General features: G+C 44.0%; 1 pseudogene across 1 annotated transcript; it reads right to left on the bottom strand.

Moving 5' to 3' along the window:
- Positions 1–206: 206 nt before the first annotated feature.
- LOC309566283 (piwi-like protein 1) lies at positions 207–2840 on the bottom strand (annotated as a pseudogene). The gene has a single exon. The product of its transcript is annotated as a piwi-like protein 1 (transcript).
- Between the last annotated feature and the right edge of the window lie 18585 nt (positions 2841–21425).

Here is a 21425-nt window from a genome sequence, read left to right as displayed (position 1 = left end):
GTCCTTATACTGGCTGCCCCCTGGGTAAGTAGCAGCTTTAAGAGTAAATACAAACTACCAAACTGAAACAACTTTGAGAAATATGAACTTCTGATTGTCTGAGACGTTTTTCAGGAATTGAAGTTTGGAGCCATTTTTCTGCTGAAGTTAGAATGTGTAATTTGAGAAGCATTTAGACAAATGGTGGTCTTGTGTTCTTCCCTTGGCTACAGGTAGTAGAGTAGGCTAGACAGGGAACTGTACGGCTCCTTGTGAATGCTCTGGCCAACCAGGAAGGCCAGTTTGTGGGCGTACTGGCATGGAGCTGGCACTCTTATCACTCCAGGCCAGTTGTAGTACTGGTGGCAGAGCTTGTAAGTCAGTCGCTGCATATGATCTGGCTTCAGACCTCCGTTGTCATACACAACATTGTAGTGTGTTGGGGACACAGTGCCTTGTCGCACAGACTGGCTGATGATGAAGAAGTCATACCATTCAGGCCTGGTGACTTCAGTATCAACTATTGTCCCAGGAGGTGGATTCTGGAGCTGACCACGAAGAACACCAAAGAATCTAGCATTGATCCGTTTCTTAACCACCACAACTGTCAGTTTAGGGGTGTAATCTTTGCCTGCTGTCCTGATACAGTCCATAATCTGTGGCACTTCATAGCTGACAAGGGTCTTTAGCTGACCATCGCCCACACCATCACGGTAAATGACAATACGGTTGGGTAGAAAGCCATTGCATTTAAACCAAGCATGGAGAGCACCTTTCATGCAGATCTTAAGACCATCAACAATCTCCTGCTTTTTATCCTGGACCACACATCGAGAAAACCAACGAGTCATTCCTTTATTCATGCTAGCGACAAAACCAGCAATCGATCGCTTTCCTGCCACGGTGTCATGGTAGATATCAATCCCGATTACCATCATGCGCTCCACCGGTATCTCCACGCTCCAAAGCTCCCCACCAAGTTTACAATTCATCTGAAGAGCAATCTTGGTACACACAGACATGAGGGTCTGTGGTTTGCTCAGGGTCCTGGCGACCACGCACTGGCTAGGTATAGGCACGTCCAGACACAGGTACTTCTTTATTGCATCATACTTCATCTTGTTTATACTGGACAGGACACACACTACCATCTCTGTTTGGTCGGAAATGTTCTGCTGGAATGCCTGTAGATAAGCACCCACATTGTCCTCTATTTCCACCGTTACAGCTTTATTCATCCGGATCCCCAACTGCTGGCTGACTTTATATAAATTCTGTAAAAGAGCACTGGCTGCATCATGATTTCTTCGGGGGTAAACCAGCAGCCAACTGTTCAGAACTGGAGCACTGAGCAAAACGGGACCTCTCATTTCCCTGGACCAGTCTGCAAACTGGGGATTGTATTCTGCAAATCGGCCGCTCAGCAAAATCTTCTCTGGAGGGGCAACTCTCCCTGTAAAGTTCAGAAGCTTGGTGTCAAAGTTAAGGCCCCAGTCATGCAGCTCCTTTTGAACGCTGTCATCCTTGTGAATGTAGTTGAGGAATCGTCCAACTTCTCGCTCCCTCTGGTCTGGGGGCAGTCGGTGTGAACAGCAAGAGCTTTCATGACATTGAAGTCGCTTCTCATCCTGTCTGCTAAACCTGTCAAGTTACAAAGTTCTGGCACCAACAAAACAGCACCATTGGTGACACCTGGCTGGGTTCTTTTGGGTATGTTGACAAGCATGGGTTGCTTTGCATCCTGGATATTTATATTGTATTGATTTTTGTAGTAGTCCATAAATGTGATTTCACTTCCATCTGACTTGTTAAATGTAGATGCTGGAGACTTATTCCAGTAAATCTCATCTATGCGGTATGTCCTATTGTTGTATTTGGTAAGCACGATCTGCCCAACCAGCTCCTTAACACAGAAATCCTGAAAGCTCTGCGCCCCACACGACTTATATATATTGTGCATAAGGTCGAGGACGGTCTCGTTTCTCAGTACTTTATGGCTGATGTCGATATTCAACATAATGCTGGTTTCATACTGCAGGATGGAGGTTGAAAAGCCAGGCCAGACAGTCAGGCGGTGTTCTCTGACTTCTGTAGCATCATTGGGGTTGTAGTAGTTGCGTCCAATCTGCTTCATGTTCATAATCTTGAGTAGTCTCCTGAAGATGATGTTGTAAAACTGAAAGCAAGTGGGTGAAGTTGGCGGCAACTCATTTGTCAAAATAATTGTCACTCTCACATTCTCTCCATTCCGGGTTTGGCTGAACACTTCTGTAACCTTATTGAGTCTTTTCGGCAAAAATAAGATGGTACCATCGAAAGCCCACGCTTTCCCGATGACTTCTTCATGCTGGTATAGCAAAGCTGTTCTCAATCGTCGTGACTCCATGGGAGGATTGTAGTCAATATGGTATTGAAACAAGACCCACTGCGGCCGGGAGACCAGTTTGATATGGTTGGTGACCAGCTGGATTGAGCTGCCAGAAACACCGGTTTTGGATGCTTGGACATGCTCGATTGTCTGGCAAGTGTTCACTCCAAGGTCCTGAAAAATCCCGTCTGCGACCGCCTCGTTCACCGATTGATATCTCTTGAAATCCAGCTGAGAGCTGCAGAACATCAGCTGGAGGCCGTTCACCTATTGGAGGTCCCCTCTGGCGCCCCCTGCCAACAAGCTGAGGCTCAGGCTGTAATGGCTCCGGAAGAGCTGCAGGTCTCACTGCAGGTCTCGCTGCCGCCCTCCCTGCAGCCTGTGTGGCTTGAGGCTGTGGTTGCGGCTGTGGTTGCGGCTGTGGCTGTCCAGGTTGAAGCTGCTCTGTAACGCGAGCTCTCCCCCGCGCTCTGGCTCTCGCTCTACCAGTCATCTTTCACCCTAGAATTCTTTAGGGTGGAGGCGACTGATGGTGAAGCCTTCTTTCTCCAGCAGGTGTCCTCTGTCCCGGACTTCTTCACAGCAACTCCCTCTCTCCTCTCCGCACCTTCTCGGGGGTTCCGCATTTTTACAAATATTACATGGCTACCCACCTGACTAGAATAATAGACTGGCATTGCCACAGCGATATTAAGGATTGGGTCAATATTGAAAAGCAGTGGTCCCTATGCGATACTCATCACCTATTATGGGCTAACAGTCGCTCTTACTCACCAGATATTAAAAAACATCCACTGATTTACACCACTCTCACAATATTTCAAAAGTCAATGCTTAAATATGGCCTATCATCTCTTCCGAGCCCAATTATGCCCCTTTATAACAACCCGGATTTCCCACCAGGTGTACAAAATAAAGCCCTTCTTAGAACAATCAGAGACATGCCGACTCCTCTTGTAGCGTCTCAATGTTTTTCAAACGGTAAGATTCTAAGCTTCCAAAACCTACAGGAAATATGCTCATCTAGACACCGCCTGACCTACTGGAACTACGTCCAGATCCATGGTTTCCTCCAGAGCTGCAGACACAAAAACTTACTTTTTAGAGCACCCACGGAATTTTAGCGGTGTTGCTCACTCCGTACTCCAATGAGGAGGGCAACTTCCTTGGCATACAAGTGGCTTAACACTGCCCCTAAAGACTCTTCGGACCCATTTAAAAAAGTGTAGGAAGATACTTTGGGCAAATCGTTTTCGGCGGCTCAATGTAGGAGATCCTGTATCTTTTCATACAAATGTTCTCTCAGCACGAAATTACAATAAAATGCTTTCAAAATCAGGACCCAGTGGTACCGAACTCCGTCCAAAATGAGACACTGGTATCCAAATGTTTCAGATAAATGCTGGAGATGTGGTGCGGCACAAGGCAATTTTATCCACATTTGGTGGACTTGTTCTGAAATCGAACATTTCTGAAAATCAATTGCTTCCTGGACTAAGCATATTACTGGGCTTGAAGAAACTGGCGTCTTGCCAGTGAAACGCATCAGCGTTGGCGTCATTTGCCCTTAGTTGATGGATCCGGTTCCTCCGTAACCTCTGGACGACTGCACGGAGGCTTCCTCACTGTTCCCCCGCCTCCAACTCTCCACGCCGGATATGACGTCAGGCCGCGCTCGACGAGCCTGAACGTCCAACCAGGAAGTCTGCAGAGCGAGTGTGGAAGGAGAACGTCACATGAGGAACGCCACTACCGGCAGGTCCAGTGATCTACATACGGAGGTACGGACACTTCAGGAACCCTGCTACGGCATGTATTGTTGATACTTACACGGCAAACCAGATGATTATCCTCTCATCTTTTTTCACCTGCATTTATTATTAATGGCTATAACTGGAATTTGCAACTGAGTTGAAAGCTGACATTCCCGGTCCTGTTACTTTTGCCATTCAACATCCTCACTTTATACGACACCTAGTCCAGCATCAGACTTGCCTCCATTGGGATATTGGACTTGGGTCCCACCATCACCTCACGTCCTTTGCCGTCTTTTTGAATCCCTTGGGAATTTCCTAGGTCATTTGTGCTATTCAGCCACTTTTTATTGGCAATTGTGGGCAGTGCAATATCTTACCCGCTTTAGCCATCACATATAATTTTTTCCCCAACTGGGACATCTCACTGTTTATATCACCTAAATCATGCTGGTACATCTGGATAACCTAGCCATCAATTAATTAGTGGCAATTTGGGACAGTGCAATATTTAGCCGCCATAGCCAGCACATGCCTCTCCGTGTATATATACACTAGCTAATTGTAGCCATTCTGGTTCATGGTGATCCATCACTATTGTTTGTTGTTTTTTATTTGTCTTTTTTATTATACATTGATGTGCCATATCTTGTCACATGTATAAAATTGCCTTTCACGGCACAAGTCCCTAATAAAGTCTTTTTCACACAATTTGTGCAGTCTGCCTCGTGGGTGCCCATTGTTGATCTATTTCACGGTGAAGGATCCTCTATCTTTCACCTATTGTTTCTATAGTTTAAGCATCCGATCAACGGTCACCCGGTGAGGGACTTAACTCTCTTAAATGCCATTGCCTCATTTATGAAATCAACTAGGGCCATACATGGGAACATTACCCTGCTTTTTTCATTATTACTGGGCTTGACCTAGATTTTGATGCCCCAACCTTTCTCCTTCACATTAATTCCCTTTCCTATCACAAATATACATTTTATCTTGCTAGACATTTGCTAAAATGCAGCGAAATGCCTGATCCCGCTTAACTGGAATTCAACCAACCCTCCACAAATCAGAGATTGGTTGTTTAAGATAAACCAAATTTTTGAAATGGAAAAAAATTTGGCAATGAAAACGGACAAAAATGATAAGCTCCACAAAATGTGGTCCTTGTGGTCACTCTTTACAGTGTCCCCTGAATACCAATCACTGGTCACTTAAGCGACTTTAGTACTAAACTCCTGAAGCATAGGCTGCAGCCACTTGATACCTTCCTGGAGGAGTCCTGTCTGAGAAATACCCTTTCCCCTTTTCCCTCCCACCCCTTTCATCCCCCCCTTCTTATGTGCGTTACCCCTCTCTCTTCTCTTTTTCCCTCTCTCTTTTTTCTCTTGACTATCTTCTTCCTGGCCTTGTCAGGCCCCCTAATCCCGACAGGGAATGGAAGTCAATTTGTTATATCTTGCAATGTTTTATATATTATACTTGGTTATATTTGAAGCCGACCATTTACATGATACCCTTGGATGTATCTCAATTTAATCTTTTTTGTTGTTATATTGCACTATGTCCATATTTAATCCACCTTGTCTTTGGATACTATTCTTCCCCACCCGGTCATACGTTAAATTTGTTGGCGATGTATCCAATGACTTCACTTTGATATGGAAAGTATATTTTTCTTGATGCTATTCCTCACAATTGTTTTATTACCTGTAACTTGTTTTGATTTTCTAATAAAGCACCTTTTTATGAAAAAAAAAAAAAAAGATAAACACTGCTCTATTGAATGCTAGAGTAAGCCCATTTTAACTGCATTTTATAGCCAAGCTAAAATAGTGGACATTTCAGAAAATGTTGGCCAAAGATTTGAAACCTATATATTTGTCATTCTCCTATACTATTTCTCCTCAGTTTGTCCAGTTAAACATTCCTTACTGCTCCATCTTCTGCATACAATCCTATCCCTGTGATTAAAATCCCTAGGACAGAGTTGAGTAAAGCCTCACCATCACACTTACCCCAAACACAGGTGGTCAGACACTATAGCTGGCTACTGTGTTCTTTACCTTATGGGGAAAGGGGCTGCTATAGGTGAACAGACCTACCGCTACTCGGTTGCCCCCAGGTCTTATACAGAATGCTATAGTGTCTGGCTACCATGCCAGGACAGGTGCAATGTGAGAAAATCAAACAGGTACTTGCAAATGGCAGACCGGTAGAGTGGTTCTATGACAGTCCAGGTAAAAGGCATGCATAGCTCAGAGAATAGTCCGATATCTGGTCCAGCAGGGCAGACAGACAGGGCATTTGATCAGGAATTGTCACAAGCATGCGCCTCAAGGTTTATCTTGCTTATAACAGGTTTGGTTTCCCCCAGAGACTGGCCACATTAATCACCTTGCAGGTGGACAGACACGATAGGGAGAATGCCATAGCCAAAACCAGGATGCTGGAATAAGGAGCAGGAGTGCTAGATGTTCCTTAGTGAGACACTCACTAAGCTGAACACAAACTATTAAAAAAACAGGAGAAATGGTTTGCATGCAGTTTAATTCAATGCTTGTGTCTCACATAGCTAAGAAAGTATTTAACCTTTTTCTCCTCCCACAGAGATTAAAGAAAAAGAAATGAAACACCTTTTCCCAAGATCAACGGTTCAAAATGTGCAAATGAAAAATTGGGATCGAAGCACAAGTGTCGTGGTCAGGGCTTAAAAAAAAAAAAAATGTACAATAAAAGTTTTTGTTATACATGCATAGATTTAAAGTTAATCTAATAAATAAAAAAAAACTGATAAATCTATTTTTGGTAATGCTTCTTGAACAATGCTAGTTTCATGGCTGGCTGTGCTTTTAATACTTTTGAGTAAAAATAACTCTATTGGAACTTTTCTGTGGGTGGTGCCAAATTCAGACAAGCATTTGCACCAGTGTTGGTAACATAATAAACATGTGTGACAATTTCAGATAGTTCTTACTACTGCCACTTTAACAATGTGTTGCTATGACTGCAAAAACTTGTTAAACAATATTCCGCCAGTTCTCCCATTAGTAGATTGGTAATTAAGACCAATCCTGAGCTGGCATTGACCGGTATGCCATTACTCATAGCAGGCAGTGCCTTTGTTGGCAAGCTATAGTGCTGTATCCCTGGTCTCATTTGGCTGTCGGCTGGGAGATTTCGTGTCTGAAAGCTAAATGCAAATGGGATAATGGGCGATGCCATAGCCCAAAAATGGACAATGCCCACATTTGGAAAATGATTTGTCATTAAATGGGCAGAATGTGATGGAGAACTGAAACTAGTTTCCCATTAGGTCTGCAAAGGGCACGTTTGAAAGCAGACATTAGGCTGAATAATAGCTTGGGATCCATTTATGACTGTGTCTGGCCAATCAAAAGCAAAGTGGAACTGAAGGGGAACTAATCTCTTATGTCCCCATCAGGCTCCACACACCCCAGGACCAAAGTCACTGTCTGCAAGCATGCTCAGTTCTATGCAAGCATGCTCAGTTCTCTTCATATGCATTTAACATTCTGCATTCGAGAGACTCTTGTGGAGTTTCACTGCACCTTCGAAGGACTTGCATGAACGATGCCCTTGTTGAGGAAATAAAAGCAGCCCTCGCCAAGGCTTGAGCGGACCAATTACAATTGTGCAAACGTCACGTTTTGAATTAGAAGGTACTTGAAAAATTCTCAGTTCCTGATAAAATGGAAGGCATTGTAAATTATTTAGAGGTAACTACTTAATAATAAAAAACAAACCCGGCTTAACAAGGTATGCAAGGCTCACCCTGTTTTGTCTTACCGGTTACAATCACAATCTAAATGTAATTGAATAATGTCAGAGATGCACTATGTTTATGTAACATCCAAATCAGTACAAGCTTTCAGGGTTTACACCATTCAGGCAGTACTAATATGCAAAGTTTTATCAGAATGTTAATAAGACACTCTGAAGGTAAAACCATATACAGCAATGGTAAGTAAGCTTAGATAATGAGAAAATGACGAAAAAGTGCTATGGAATGGAGTGGAGGGAAGAGTCGGAGTTAAGGCTAAAAAAATTTTTGTATAAAGATATAGAATTACTGAGGTCTGCATTTAGGTCATTATCTTTTGCAAATAGAATTATTCTTCAAAACATTTCCTTTCCTGAGTAGTTTTGAAGAGGGAGCCCCAGTGGAGCGGAGGAGGTCAGCGGCAGCAGAGGGAGCCCCGGTGGAGTGGAGGAGGTCGGCGGCAGCAGAGGGAACGGAGAAGAGAGGCGGACGGTCCAGGGCGGTGGCGGGTAACGGTCGGGCCGCTCAAGAAGGACAGCGTGCCAGCCAAAGGAAGAAGAGGTGTACGGGTTCACTCTCGCCGCAGCAGGGTGGCGAGGAGAGGGGGCGGGTGCTCTGCCCTCGTTCCTCCGATAGGTACCCTTCTCTCCCGGGCCCAAGGCGGGAATCCCCGGAGCAGCAGGATGCCGGGGCAGAGAGGTTTAGGCTGGACCAGGCCGCAGCCCGACAGGCAACAGAAGAGGATGTGGCGCAGGAAAACCAGGTCAGGATTACCCCTTTGGCATCCGAGCCTAATAAGGCTGGTGAGTCTGTGGGTGCTACCAATTTAATTACCCAGCTTATTTCTTCTTTAACAAGGTTTACAGAGTCTTTAGCTACCCAAGAAGGTATGCCTGGGCCTTCCCCTGCTGATGTATGGGTTGGCCAACAGCAAAGTCATGTGGTTACAACTAATGCTACAATTACATCCAATGCTTCATTAGTGAATACTAATGAGAATTCTAGTGTGTAATTCTGCTATTTCTGAATCTTGCTATAAGGAAGTACTGCCATGTGAATTGTCACCTCTGGGAGTTCACTTACCAGTATCCAAGAAGGAAAGGATTTGGAGAGGTGAATTTGTTGATATCATGGCATTGCTTCCTCATAATAAGGATATGAATAACGTTGAAAGAAAGCCTGACGATGCAGGCGAGGCTAGGAGAAGGCCAGCAAATAGATCTTTTTACGATTGGTTGCAGGCTTTCTGTATTTTTGCTTCTATTATGGGTGAAAAGCATCCGCATAAATGTAGTGGCCTTTTCCAACATCTGGAAAATATATTGGAGGTATACAGGTCTTTTGGTGGACTGGGCTGGTTTAATTATGACGAATCCTTTTGTCAAAAGATTGCGGTATACCCAAATCTGAAGTGGGGTATGAAGGATGTGGGGTTATGGTTAAACCTTATAGCCCCCCAGAGACCTGTGTTCCCCAAACAGCCAGTCTTAGCTACAGCTACAAATGTTAATCCGGTATACAGGAAAGGTGTTTGTTACGCCTATAATGAGTCGCAGTGCAGGTGGTCCACGTAATGCCGCTATAGGCATGAGTGTGCTTTCTGCACGGGCACACATCCGGTTGCAAAATGTTTCAAAAGAGCCTCATTTACTCAAAGTTCCAGCTCCAGAAGCACGCACGCCAGTGAAGTTGGCAAACATACTCCCGTGGCTAATGCGTTACCCAGACAGGGAGATGGCTCAGTTGCTCATTGACGGTTTTTCTATTGGTTTTCAATTACCTACTTTCTCTGGACCAGGTTGCAATTCTGTAAAAAATTTGAAGTCAGTTTTACTGCAACCTGATATAGTAAGGGATAAGCTGATAAAAGAATTGGCAGCGGGTAGGATAGAAGGCCCCTTTTTATCCCCCCATTTGATGATTTCAGGTAATCTCCTTTAGGTTTAGTACCCAAAACAGATCCAAATTTATTCAGACTAATTCATCACCTTTCTTTCCCTGTGGGGAAATCTCTGAATGATGAGATAGATTCATCTTTATCGACGGTGAGTTATGCCACGTTTGATGATGCAGTTTCCCGCATTAAGCAATTGGTACAAGGAGCTTTGCTAGCAAAAGCTGATGTTCAGTCGGCGTTTAGATTGTTGCCAATTGCCCCAGAAGTGTTTAATTCGTTAGGATTTTGTTTTGAGGGTTTATTTTTCTTTGATATGTGCCTCCCAATGGGATGCTCTTCATCATGTCATTATTTTGAAATTTTTGCGACTTTCATTCACTGGGTTTTATGCTCAGAGTCAGGATCTAATGGTATCATTCATTATTTGGATGATTTTTTGTTCATTGGTCCTCCTGAGTCCACTATTTGTTTTTTATTACTTCAGTTATTTTTTCTTTTGTCTGATTATTTTGGTATACCACTTGCAAGAGATAAGACACTTTACCCTTCCACGAATGTTGAATTTCTGGGGATTTATATTGATACAAATGTGTCAGTATCAATTGCCTTTAAACAAGATTGTGAAGTTACAATCTACTATTGTGGTCTTGTTGAGGAAGAAAAAAGTATTATTAAAAGAGTTGCAATCATTTTTAGGCCTGCTAGCATTTGCTACCAGCATAATGCCAATGGGCAGGATTTTTCAAAAAGGCTGTCATTAGCTATGTCAGGTTTCACGTCCCCCTTTTCACACATAAGAGTGTCTTCAGAAATGAAGGATGACCTATTAGTTTGGTCTTTATTCCTAGAAGATTACAATGGTAGGTCATTTTTTCCAGTCTGATTTTCAACCTTTTTCTGATTTTAATCTGTATACTGATGCAGCAGGTTCCAGAGGATTTGCAGCTATGTTTGGAAATCACTGGTGCTGTGGTTCTTGGCCTGATGCCTGGATATGGAAGAAGGCTACCAAGAACATTGTTCTTTTGGAATTGTTCCCTGTGGTAGAAGTGTTGGAAATTTGGGGGGAACAATTTTCAAATAGGAGAATTATCATCAATTTGGATAACAAAGGGGTAATTTTTGCAGTTAATTGCCTTTCTTCAAAATCTGTTTTTGTAATTTGCTTGCTCAGGCATTTGGTCTTGTTGAGTCTTAAACTCAACATTTGGCTGATAGGGAAATTTATTCCAGGAAAGTTAAATGATGTAGCTGATGCATTGTCTCGCTTCCAGATGGAGCGTTTCAAGGAACTTTTGCCCGAAGCCGATCCGGTGGGCTCTTCTTGTCCGGTTCATCTTTGGAGCTTGATTTAATGCCAGCTGTTGCTACGATTAAAAATTCTGTTGCGCCTAAAACATGGACTGATTGCACAGTCGCATGGCATAGGTGGCAGTCGTTTAGTCAAATGATGGGATTTTCTAGCAATAGCCCAATAGAGAATACCGTTTTTAGCTTTCCTTTGTTATCTGATGAACACGCAATTTTCTTTTAATCACAAACAAAACATTAGCAGGAATGTCTTTCTTTTTTAAGTTAAATAATTTGCCTCCTTTTAACAGTTTCTTTTCTGTTAGGCAAGCTTTAAAAGGCATTAGGAAAAACAATTTTAAGCCAGATATGCGTAGACCAATTTCTTTAGACATGTTAACTAAATTATGTTTAGCTACCAAGGTTATCTGTATCTCTGAATATGAGGTGTTGCTTTTTCACGCAGCATTTGTACTAGTGTTCTTTGCCGTGCTTCGTATTTCAGAGATGCTTCCTAGTAATAAGCAAGGTTTGTCAGGCTTAAGACAAGATGAGGTGGTGGTGTCAGACAAAGAAGTTTCGATTTTTATTAGTAAATCTAAGACCGACCAGCTTGGTAAAGGAATGTGGCTCAGCTTGTATCCTTGTGGCGACGCCATCATTTGCCCAGTTTTGATTTTGAAACATTATGTTTCTTTCAAACCTAAGTTGGTTGGAAATGTTTTAATACATCTAGATGGCACCCCGGTTACAAAGTTTCAATTTTCTGCTGTTTTTAAGAAATGCTTATCGCACATAGGGTTGGCCAGTTTTAAATTCTCCCCTCACTCCTTCCGTATTGGAGCCGCCACAGAGGCTGCAAAGCTTGGTTTAGATGAGGCTGTTATAAAAAAAGGTTGGGTATGTGGGAATCCGAAAGATTTCATCTCTATGTACCTCCTACTTTATCTTTCTAATTCCAGGTTCCAAGTCCTACGTATGGATTATAGGTCATTCATATATTTACTGGGCACATAAGAGAGCGGCCCGTCATATTTATACTGCCAATTTGTCTTTAGCACCGGATCGCTTTCAAGTTTTGTGGAAAGGGATTCGGGGGCTCCATTGGACTAATTTTTTCTTTCATATTTCTCAGTTATTGCAGGTTTGGCCTCATCCGGATATTTTAATAATCCATCTAGGAGGCAACGATGTCGGAGCTTTTAAGAAGTTAGATTTGTTATTTAAGATTAAGAATGATTTACAACAGTTGAATGTAGTCTTTCCTAATGTCAGGATAATTTTTCCGAGATGGTATCTCGATTGATCTGGTTATCTTCTGCAGAGACTAAAAGCCTCTGGAGAAAATAAGGAAGAGAATTAATAGATCAATTGAGAAGTTTATGCCTTCTATTGGTGGATTTTATTTCCATCATTTGGAGCTTGAAGGTAGTTACCCAGGTTTATACTGCAGGGATGGTGTTCATTTATCTGAAATAGGATTAGATATTTTCAATTTAGATTTACAATCCATGATTGAAATGGCCTCGGCTCTGGGGAAGGCCATTTCCTACGCAATGGCTTGTGGGGGACTTTTAATACAATTTTTATTACGCTCGAGTTCTATGACTGAGCAGATGTTTTGAATTTTCTGGTTTTAATATTTATTGTTTTTTCTTATATTTATTATTATTTATTTATTTACTGAGTATTTATACCAATAAAGGTGCCGCGGCCATTTCAAGACCATTAACATTTTGTTGTGTTGTTATTTCCTATAATAACAAATAAATATTGTTTTTAGAGTGAATGCAACCTACATTCCCATGTTATATGGGCATGATAATATAATGTCCACAACATGGGATTGTGGTTGCTAAAGTGTTAACGTTAATAAAAGTATAACCGTTATATAGTCTAACTTGTTTAGCTTAGTTTAAACGCAGCCGCTTAGTTAACATGGGCTGTTTGAATTCAGGCGGGAGTCCTGCCAGGTTATTGAGCGGGAGTTTGAGTTTAGAGCGGGAAAGTCACATGTAGGTAAGCAGGACAAATGTGTCTAGCCTGAGGTGAGGTCACGTGCATAGGGCTATATAAGAAGACGCGCAGCACGGAGTTCTTCAGTCAGTCCTGGCTCAGCTCGGCGAGCTCCCCTCCCTCCCTGTCGCGAGCACCATTATGTGGTTTTGTCACCCTTGTATCAAGGGGGGACTTTTAATACAATTTTTATTACGCTTGAGTTCTATGACTGAGCGGATGTTTTGAAATTTCTGGTTTTAATATTTGTTAATATTTATATATTTATTGTTATTAATTCTTATATTTATTATTATTTATTTATTTACTGAGTATTTATACCAATAAAGGTGCCGCAGCCATTTCAAGACCATAAACAATTTGTTGTGTCATTTCCTAAAATAACAAATAAATATTGTTTTTAGTCCCGGTTCACACTACCGCGACTTGTCAAGACGACCTGTCAGCCTGACAAGTCGCGGTCCATTCTGTGCTATGGGAACAGTTCTAATAGGAGCGACTCAAGTCGCTCTAACTTAGAAAATATTTTCTGTACTACTTCGGGGTGACATCGGAGCGACTTGCATTGACTTCCATTATGTGAAGTCCGTGCAAGTCGCGCCGAAGTCGCTGTGCACGTGACTTCACAGGTCACCCCCGAAGTCGGATCGCCATAGTGTGAACCGACGCTTAGAGTGAATGCAACCTACATTCCCATGCAAAATTAAAAAAAAAAAAGTTCTGGCCCTCTTGTGATTTGTAAGTAGTTTAGTTTAAGAGTTGGTCATTTTAATTTCTCCATTTTCCAACATAATTTTCTTTTGAGCCGTTCATTCTCTCAGTCGCTCTTAGGCTCCTATCTAATGTTCACTTGAGTTCCCTTGTTTTACCACACTCTCCCCCTCTATCCAACCTGATGTTGTTTAATCACCATAATTCTCTACTCATGCATTCTAAAAACATATTACTCAAAACATAATTCTTTACTAATGCGTTCTAAAATGTTTTATCTCTTCCCCCCCAAGAGTCCAAAGGGAACATTCATTGGCAACCATAAGACCTCAAGTAAATACAGCAGTCACACCATATGTGCCAAATTCAGAAGATTTAAGGAGAAGTCCAGGCAACATCTGTAGCAGACTCCACAACATTGCCATGTTCAAATGATCAAGACTCATACAACCTCATTCCCATAAGGAACTTATTGCCTGAAGAACCATGTGCATCTGAAGAGGCTTCCGGTTCCTCTCATGACTCACAGCAAAAAATGGCCCACAGTGGAGAATACAGAGCAGGAAGAAGAGGATAAAGGAGATGATGCGCCGGATGATGATGGTGTTTCACGGTAACTAAAAACTTTTGTTTAAAATTTATTTGCATTAACTCTAACTCTCCATTCTTCTGCATTTCCAATGTATTTTTTTTTTGTTTCTCAAAAGGATTCATTATACCAACTGGCCCACGAAGACCAGGTTACAAATGAGAAAAGCGGGACTATATATAAGGCATTCTTTGAATGCACCAGTTCTCAAAGATTTCACATCATATTTGTGTGAAACATTGGAGATAGAGAACTATAAACAGGAGGTATGAAACCAGTACTGTACTATATTTGGTTACCAAACTGTGTATCAAAATAAGAAAAAAGTTTTAAATGCTGAAAAGTCTTTTCAGGGCAGTACCTGAGAGGGTGAGTCTACCTCCTGAAGGCTAAAAAAAGCAATTTTGGAAACGGAGGCCCCTTTCCTTCACAGGCATTTCTTGTGTAGGGTTTCTTTAGGACCCCGGTGAGTGAACGCAGGGTCTTTTTGGGACATAGCTTTACACAACAGCAGGTATCCACTCACTCCTGAAAGACTGCATATAGTTAGACCAGCAAACTAAATTATTCTTCTCAGTCCTTTGAATACAGAGGTTTCCAAACTGCAAAGGACCGTGCAACTTAATTGTCATTGAGACTGTTTTGAATTCACCCTTTGATGTTCTATTACATAATGGTAGATTGATCTAATGTCCTTGCTTAAAAGTCAGATGCTGCATCTGTACCCGCAGGGTCTAACCCTGAGAATTGAGCGATCAAACACAGCCATCGCTTGGTTCTCAGAACTTCCAGAGTAGAGAGATGGTGACTGTTAGTCTGCTCTGCCTCTTCCTCATTCACTGGAGTGCTGGGCTGTGGAGGGGCAGGAGCGGCCGGCTCAGGCTCTCAGCGACACACAGAGGCTGAGCCCAGTGCCAGTCCAGGCATGTGGGCAGACTCCGACAATATGTCACGACGGCTAATTCCTTTGAGGATGTTATTTTTAAGGAAACGCGTTAGGAGTATCATGAGTGCCTATCTTTTCTGAATGCTTCTTACCACCTGTGAAATTGTACGTGTATTCCTTTATCTTTCAATAAATTGCCCATACGGTATTATGCTATGGTGTCCTTTTGGTTTATCCCTCTCCACAATCCCATGAGTGGGGACTCCTAGGCATTTCCGTGCGGACCGATTTGGAAGATATTCATCACCACCTATGATCCAGAGACGCTGCTGAGGTTCCTGCCTATTCGATACCGAGGACATCTACATACACAGCGTGTATGACCCATTTGCTGTACAGTACTTTGGGTCCATACCATCTGGTGAGCACATCTTGATTCCTTTATTCCTTTGGTGTGGGATTTATCGTTTGTTGCAGTTGTTTCACATGCTGGAGTCAACACCTTTTTCAAGTCACAGTTTACACTTTATGGAAATTCTGGACTTTGATTTTTTGCATTTCAGTTTGATTGTTCACGTTTTACTTTGTGCACATTTACTCACACATTTTTAGTGCTGCACTATTTTTCTTAACATATGTCACGACTGCCTTAGATGTCAGTTCACTGTCTGCTGAAAACGATCACAGGAGTGAAGAACAAACTGCACTCCTGTGATCTACAGGAGAAGTAAAGCCAAACGAGCTTTGGCTGTACTTCTCCATTAATATGCCGGGCAGATTTCACTCTGTAAACCCTTATCCATCTGCTTCTTATATTTCTCTGTCCTAACACTGCAGTACACCCTTGATCCAATTTATAATCATGTTTTTCCCCCTAGGTTGAGGACGTGGCCAGATTCCTCTATTTTATGAACCCAAAATAAGTAAACCTAAATTTTGTAAAGAACATTGAAAGGGTTAACTATTTTTTTTAACTCCCTAAAACGTTTCCTTAAGAACCCAACCATAATCAACTATTTAAAGCATGTGCGACACTTTGTCACCTATCAGTTAAAGGGTACAAATCTGTCTTTGAGAGATCCTAAATTATTTCAACAATGTACATTTTTTATGAACGTGTCAGATCACTTCTTGGTAGAGGCCGAAATGCTGAGAGGGCTTCCCTTGCAGCTCGGTGCGAATCACCCCTGGAAGTGGGACAGGAGGTGACGCGTCCCAAGGAGCACTGGATGCTTGTGGAGTGCAGGTAAAGGTTCACAAGGATATCCTGGAACAACTTGCAGGGCCTCCAGGGAATCAAGCAATGTGCAGGTAAAAGCCAGGCCGAGGGTCATACACAGGTATCAGTCCAAACAGGTCGCCAAGACAAGGGGATTGAGCAGAAGCAAGTCCGTTGAGCAAGCCGGGATCGGTACACTGGAAGTCAGGCAGAGGACAAGAGAGCAAGGATGGTCACACAAGCCGAGGGTCAAACACTGGAGCAGGATCGAAGGGTCAGATGAAGCCGTGGGTCAAAGCCAGGAGAGAGAGCAGACAGGTCAGAAACAAGCCGGGTCAAACTGGAATCCAGGAAGTAGCAATGCACAGGAAACAGGAAGAGCTGAAGACAATCCAGCAATCAGATGGGCTGAGCAGAGTCCTTTTATAGGCCAGTGAATTAGTCTATGGCCTGAGTCCATTGCAGCCATGGGAAGTACTGGCAAATTTGCCAGTTGCAGCACAGCCATTTCACTGACAATGAGTCTATGGCCTGAGTCCATTGCGGCCATTGGAAGTACTGGCGGAGTTGCCAGTTGCAGCATGGCCGTTTCTCTGACAGTGCCCCCCCCCCAAGGGGCAGCCTCCGGATGCCCAACCGGGCCAATCTTTCCGGGAATCTCCTGTGGAATTCCTGTACCAGCCTGGGGGCATGCAGGTTACTAGCGGGTTCCCAGGAATTGTCTTCAGTGGGGTAACCTTTCCATTTAATAAGATACTGTATGAGCTCACCCCTTCTTCGACAATCCAGAATGGTTTCCACTTCATATTCAGGTTCACCCTCCACTGAAACTGGAGGTGGAGGCAATTCTTCCCTCCCTGGGAAAGGGCTAGAAATTGCAGGCTTTAGCAGGGAAACATGGAATACAGGATGGATCTTGTATGAATTAGGTAAAGCCAGTTCAAAAGCCACAGGGTTTATCATCCTTTTGATTCTAAAAGGCCCAATAAACCTTGGTCCCAACTTTTTAGAAGGGCAAGATAGTCGTAGGTTGTTTGAGGAGAGCCACACCTTATCCCCGACCTTATACATAGGATTTTCCTTTTTCTTGCGGTCATAAAATTTCTTGTACTCCTGTTGGGCTTTGGATATGGAGTCCTGTAGCACCCGGTAGTTATCCCTGATAGCCATTATCCGGTCTTGCACTGCAGGAACTGATGTTTCTGAGAAAGCACTGGGCAAAAAAGAAGGATGGAACCCGTAATTCACCCAGAACGGGGTCTGGTTGGTTGCAGAATGCAGGGCGTTATTATACGCGAATTCCGCGCACGGAAGTAAAGAGACCCAGTTATCTTGGGAGCAAGTGCAAAAGCAACGTAGGTATTGTTCAAGGGTCTGGTTGGTCCTTTCCGTTTGACCATTACTCTGTGGGTGGTAGGCTGATGATAGGCATATCTTAATGGACAAGGATTTGCAAAGCTCTTTCCAGAATTTGGAAGTGAATTGGACGCCTCTGTCCGATACTATACTGTCCGGGAGACCGTGTAGCCTGACCACTTCTTTAATAAACATGTTAGCTGTTTCCACGGCAGAAGGTGTGCCAATCATAGGCAAAAAGTGCGCCATCTTCGAGAGACGGTCCACCACCACCAGGACAGTAGTGAAACCTTCTGAAGGTGGTAATTCCACTATAAAATCCATGGAAAGTTGCTTCCAGGGCTGTTCCGGGATGGGCAATGGCCTTAACAGGCCCCAGGACTTGGTCTTAGCCCCCTTGTTACGCTGACACGTAATACAAGAACCCACATAGGATTTACAGTCCCGAACTAAATTGGGCCACCAAAAGTGGCGCTGAATGAGTTCACATGTCTTCCTGACCCCGAAGTGCCCGGCAAGCTTGTGATCATGCAAAGTCTTTAGGACCTGTAGTCTGATCTGTGAAGGAACAAAAATCCTTTCTTGGAACCACAAGAATCCCCCGCGTTTTTCCAAGGAAGAGGTCCCAGGCTCGAGACATTGAACTGAGGCTTGCTTAATTGCTGATTGCAGATCCGTTTGAATAAGCAAAAAATTTTGAGCCGAGAGGATGGTGTTAGGTTCGGCTGTGTTTGGGGTATCTGGAAACATTCTGGACAAGGCGTCTGCTTTTCCGTTCTTGGACCCTGGCCTGTAAGTAAGATGAAAATTAAACCGGGAAAAGAACAAGGCCCATCGAGCTTGACGGGGTCTCAGGCGTCTTGCTGTCCTGAGGTATTCCAGGTTTTTGTGGTCTGTGAATATTAAAATGGGATGAGTAGCCCCTTCAAGCAAGTATCTCCACTCTTCCAAGGCACATTTGATGGCCAAGAGTTCCCGATCCCCTACGTCATAGTTTCTCTCCGGAGGTGTCATCTTCCGGGAAAAGAAAGCCACAGGGTGCAGAAGAGTCTTCGGGCCTTGTCTTTGAGATAAGATTGCTCCAGTGGCTATTTCTGAAGCATCCACTTCAAGCACATAAGGTAGGGTTGGATCAGGATGCTGGAGAATAGGTGCTGAGGTGAACAACGTCTTCAGTTTGTCAAAGGCCGTTTGAGCTTCCTGTGACCAATGGAAACGGACCTGTTGGCGGGTCAATTGGGTAATGGGGGAGATAATCATAGAGAACCCCTTCACGAACCTCCGATAGAAGTTAGCAAACCCCACAAAGCGTTGAACTCCTTTCTTATCACAGGGGGCTGGCCAATCGAGAATTGACTGCACTTTCTGTGGATCCATGGAAATGCCGTTTGTTGAGATAATGAGACCCAGGAATTGAATGGAGTCTTTCTCGAATTCGCATTTCTCTGGTTTCACATAAAGTCCGTGTTTCCTTAAAGTAAATAGTACCTTTTTAACATGGGTCCGGTGGAGTTCCAGAGTGGAGGAAAAAATGAGTATGTCATCTAGGTAGACAATCAGAAAGAGATCCAGGAATTCCCTAAAAATGTCATTAACTAGATGTTGGAAGGTAGCAGGGGCGTTACACAGCCCGAAAGGCATGACCAGGTATTCAAAATGGCCAAACCGCGTTCTGAACGCCGTCTTCCACTCATCTCCTTTCCTAATGCGAACAAGGTTGTAAGCTCCACGGAGATCCAATTTGGTAAAGATCCGAGCTGCCCGGAAACGTTGAAACAGTTCTGGGATAAGAGGTAGAGGATACCGGTTTTTAATAGTAATTTTATTAAGCTCCCGGTAATCTACACAAGGTCTTAGTGTGCCATCCTTTTTTTCGACAAAGAATAGCCCGGCCCCTGCTGGTGAGGAGGAGGGGCGGATAAAACCCTTTTCCAAATTTTCGTTAATATAAATCCGGAGGGTTTCCAGCTCCTTCTCAGATAACGGGAATATCCTTCCGAAAGGAATCTCGGCTCCAGGCAGAAGTTCTACAGGGCAATCATAAGGCCTGTGAGGAGGCAGAGCTTCAGCCTTTTTCTTATCAAATACGTCCATGAATTCCTCATAAACTGCGGGGACATTTTCCGGGAGATCATGTACTGGTTGGACGGCCAGGCAAGCAGCAGAAGTATCAGATCCAGGTAGGAAACAATGGTTCAGGCAGTAATTAGACGTGAAGGAGATCCTTCTCTTAACCCAATCAATCTGTGGGTTGTGGGCCTGTAGCCAGGGAAGTCCTAAAATAATGGGAAACATTGGTGAGGAAAGGACGTCAAATCGGAGGAATTCCTGGTGAAGAGAATCTGTCGTGGTGAAGATGGGGCACGTCTCTTCAGTAACAGGCCCGGAACTGGGCAAAGAACCATCAGCCAGAAGAATATGGAGTCGCTGTTCCTTAGCTTGCATGGGGACACACAGTCTTTGAGCTAAAGAACGGTCCAGAAAGCAACTACATGCCCCAGAATCAACGATCGCCAGAAGCCGAATCTTCTTTTCTGCTACCTGTAGGGAGACAGGGAGAATAAGATGAGTAGGGGATGACCCAGCGACTTGACAGTTCAGCAGAGGCCGTGAATAGGACTTACTGGGTCTCACAGGACAATTGCGTAGGAAGTGGCCAGATTCCCCACAATAAAGGCAGAGGTTAGCTTGACGGCGACGTTGTCTTTCCTCGGGGGTCAAGGCAGAACGGATTAGACCAATCTGCATGGGTTCTCCTTCTGATCCCCCGGAGACAGAAGGCCCAGGATGGGGTGAAGCAGCAAGTGGGACTTTCGGGAGAACCCAGGTAGGTCGGGCCCCTTGAAGGCGCTCTGAGCGTCTCTCCCGCAGGCGCCTGTCCAGTTGGATTGCCAGTGAGATTAGACCTTCCAAAGACGTAGGGGTTTCTACCCGAGCTAACTCGTCCTTAAGGGCTTCAGACAATCCGTGACGGTACTGGTACTTGAGTGCTGGCTCATTCCAGTCTGTATCCGCGGCCCATCTGCGGAAGTCAATGGTATAGTCCTCTACAGGACGTTTATTTTGTTGTAAGGCATGTAGGGCTGATTCAGCCGTAACAGTCCGTTGGGGGTCCTCATATAACTGGGCCATGGCCTGGAAGAAGGAGTCTACAGAGTTCAATGAGGGGCTCTTTTGCTCAAGGAGGTTATGGGCCCAGGTCTGGGGTTCTTCTGACAACAGAGAAATTATGAATCCTACTTTGACAGTCTCTGAAGAGAAGGTTCTGGGCTGAAGGGCTAAATACAAGAGACATGCGTTCTTAAAGGATCTGAACCTTCTCCGTTCCCCACGGAAGCGTTCGGGTGTAGGTACCCTGGGTTCAGGTGGGAAAACCATGGCTGCCTGCGCAGGGCCGGCTGGTCCTTGCTGAGTGGAGGTGCCCCCGGAGCTAGCGGGCGTTTGATTGGGGTCGGAAGGAGAGGGTGCGCCAGCTAGGTTCAACACTCGACCCTCTAGTTGAAAATAACCGTCCTGCAGTCTCTGGACCGCCTGTGTTAAAGAGGAGACTTGCTGACAAAGAGCCTCGAGCTGGGA

Source organism: Pelophylax lessonae, assembly GCF_965119305.1.
Source record: "Pelophylax lessonae genome assembly, chromosome: 11".
Lineage (NCBI taxonomy): Eukaryota > Metazoa > Chordata > Amphibia > Anura > Ranidae > Pelophylax > Pelophylax lessonae.
Note: the sequence above shows the minus strand (reverse complement) of the source record. Positions and strands in the feature narration are given on the sequence as shown.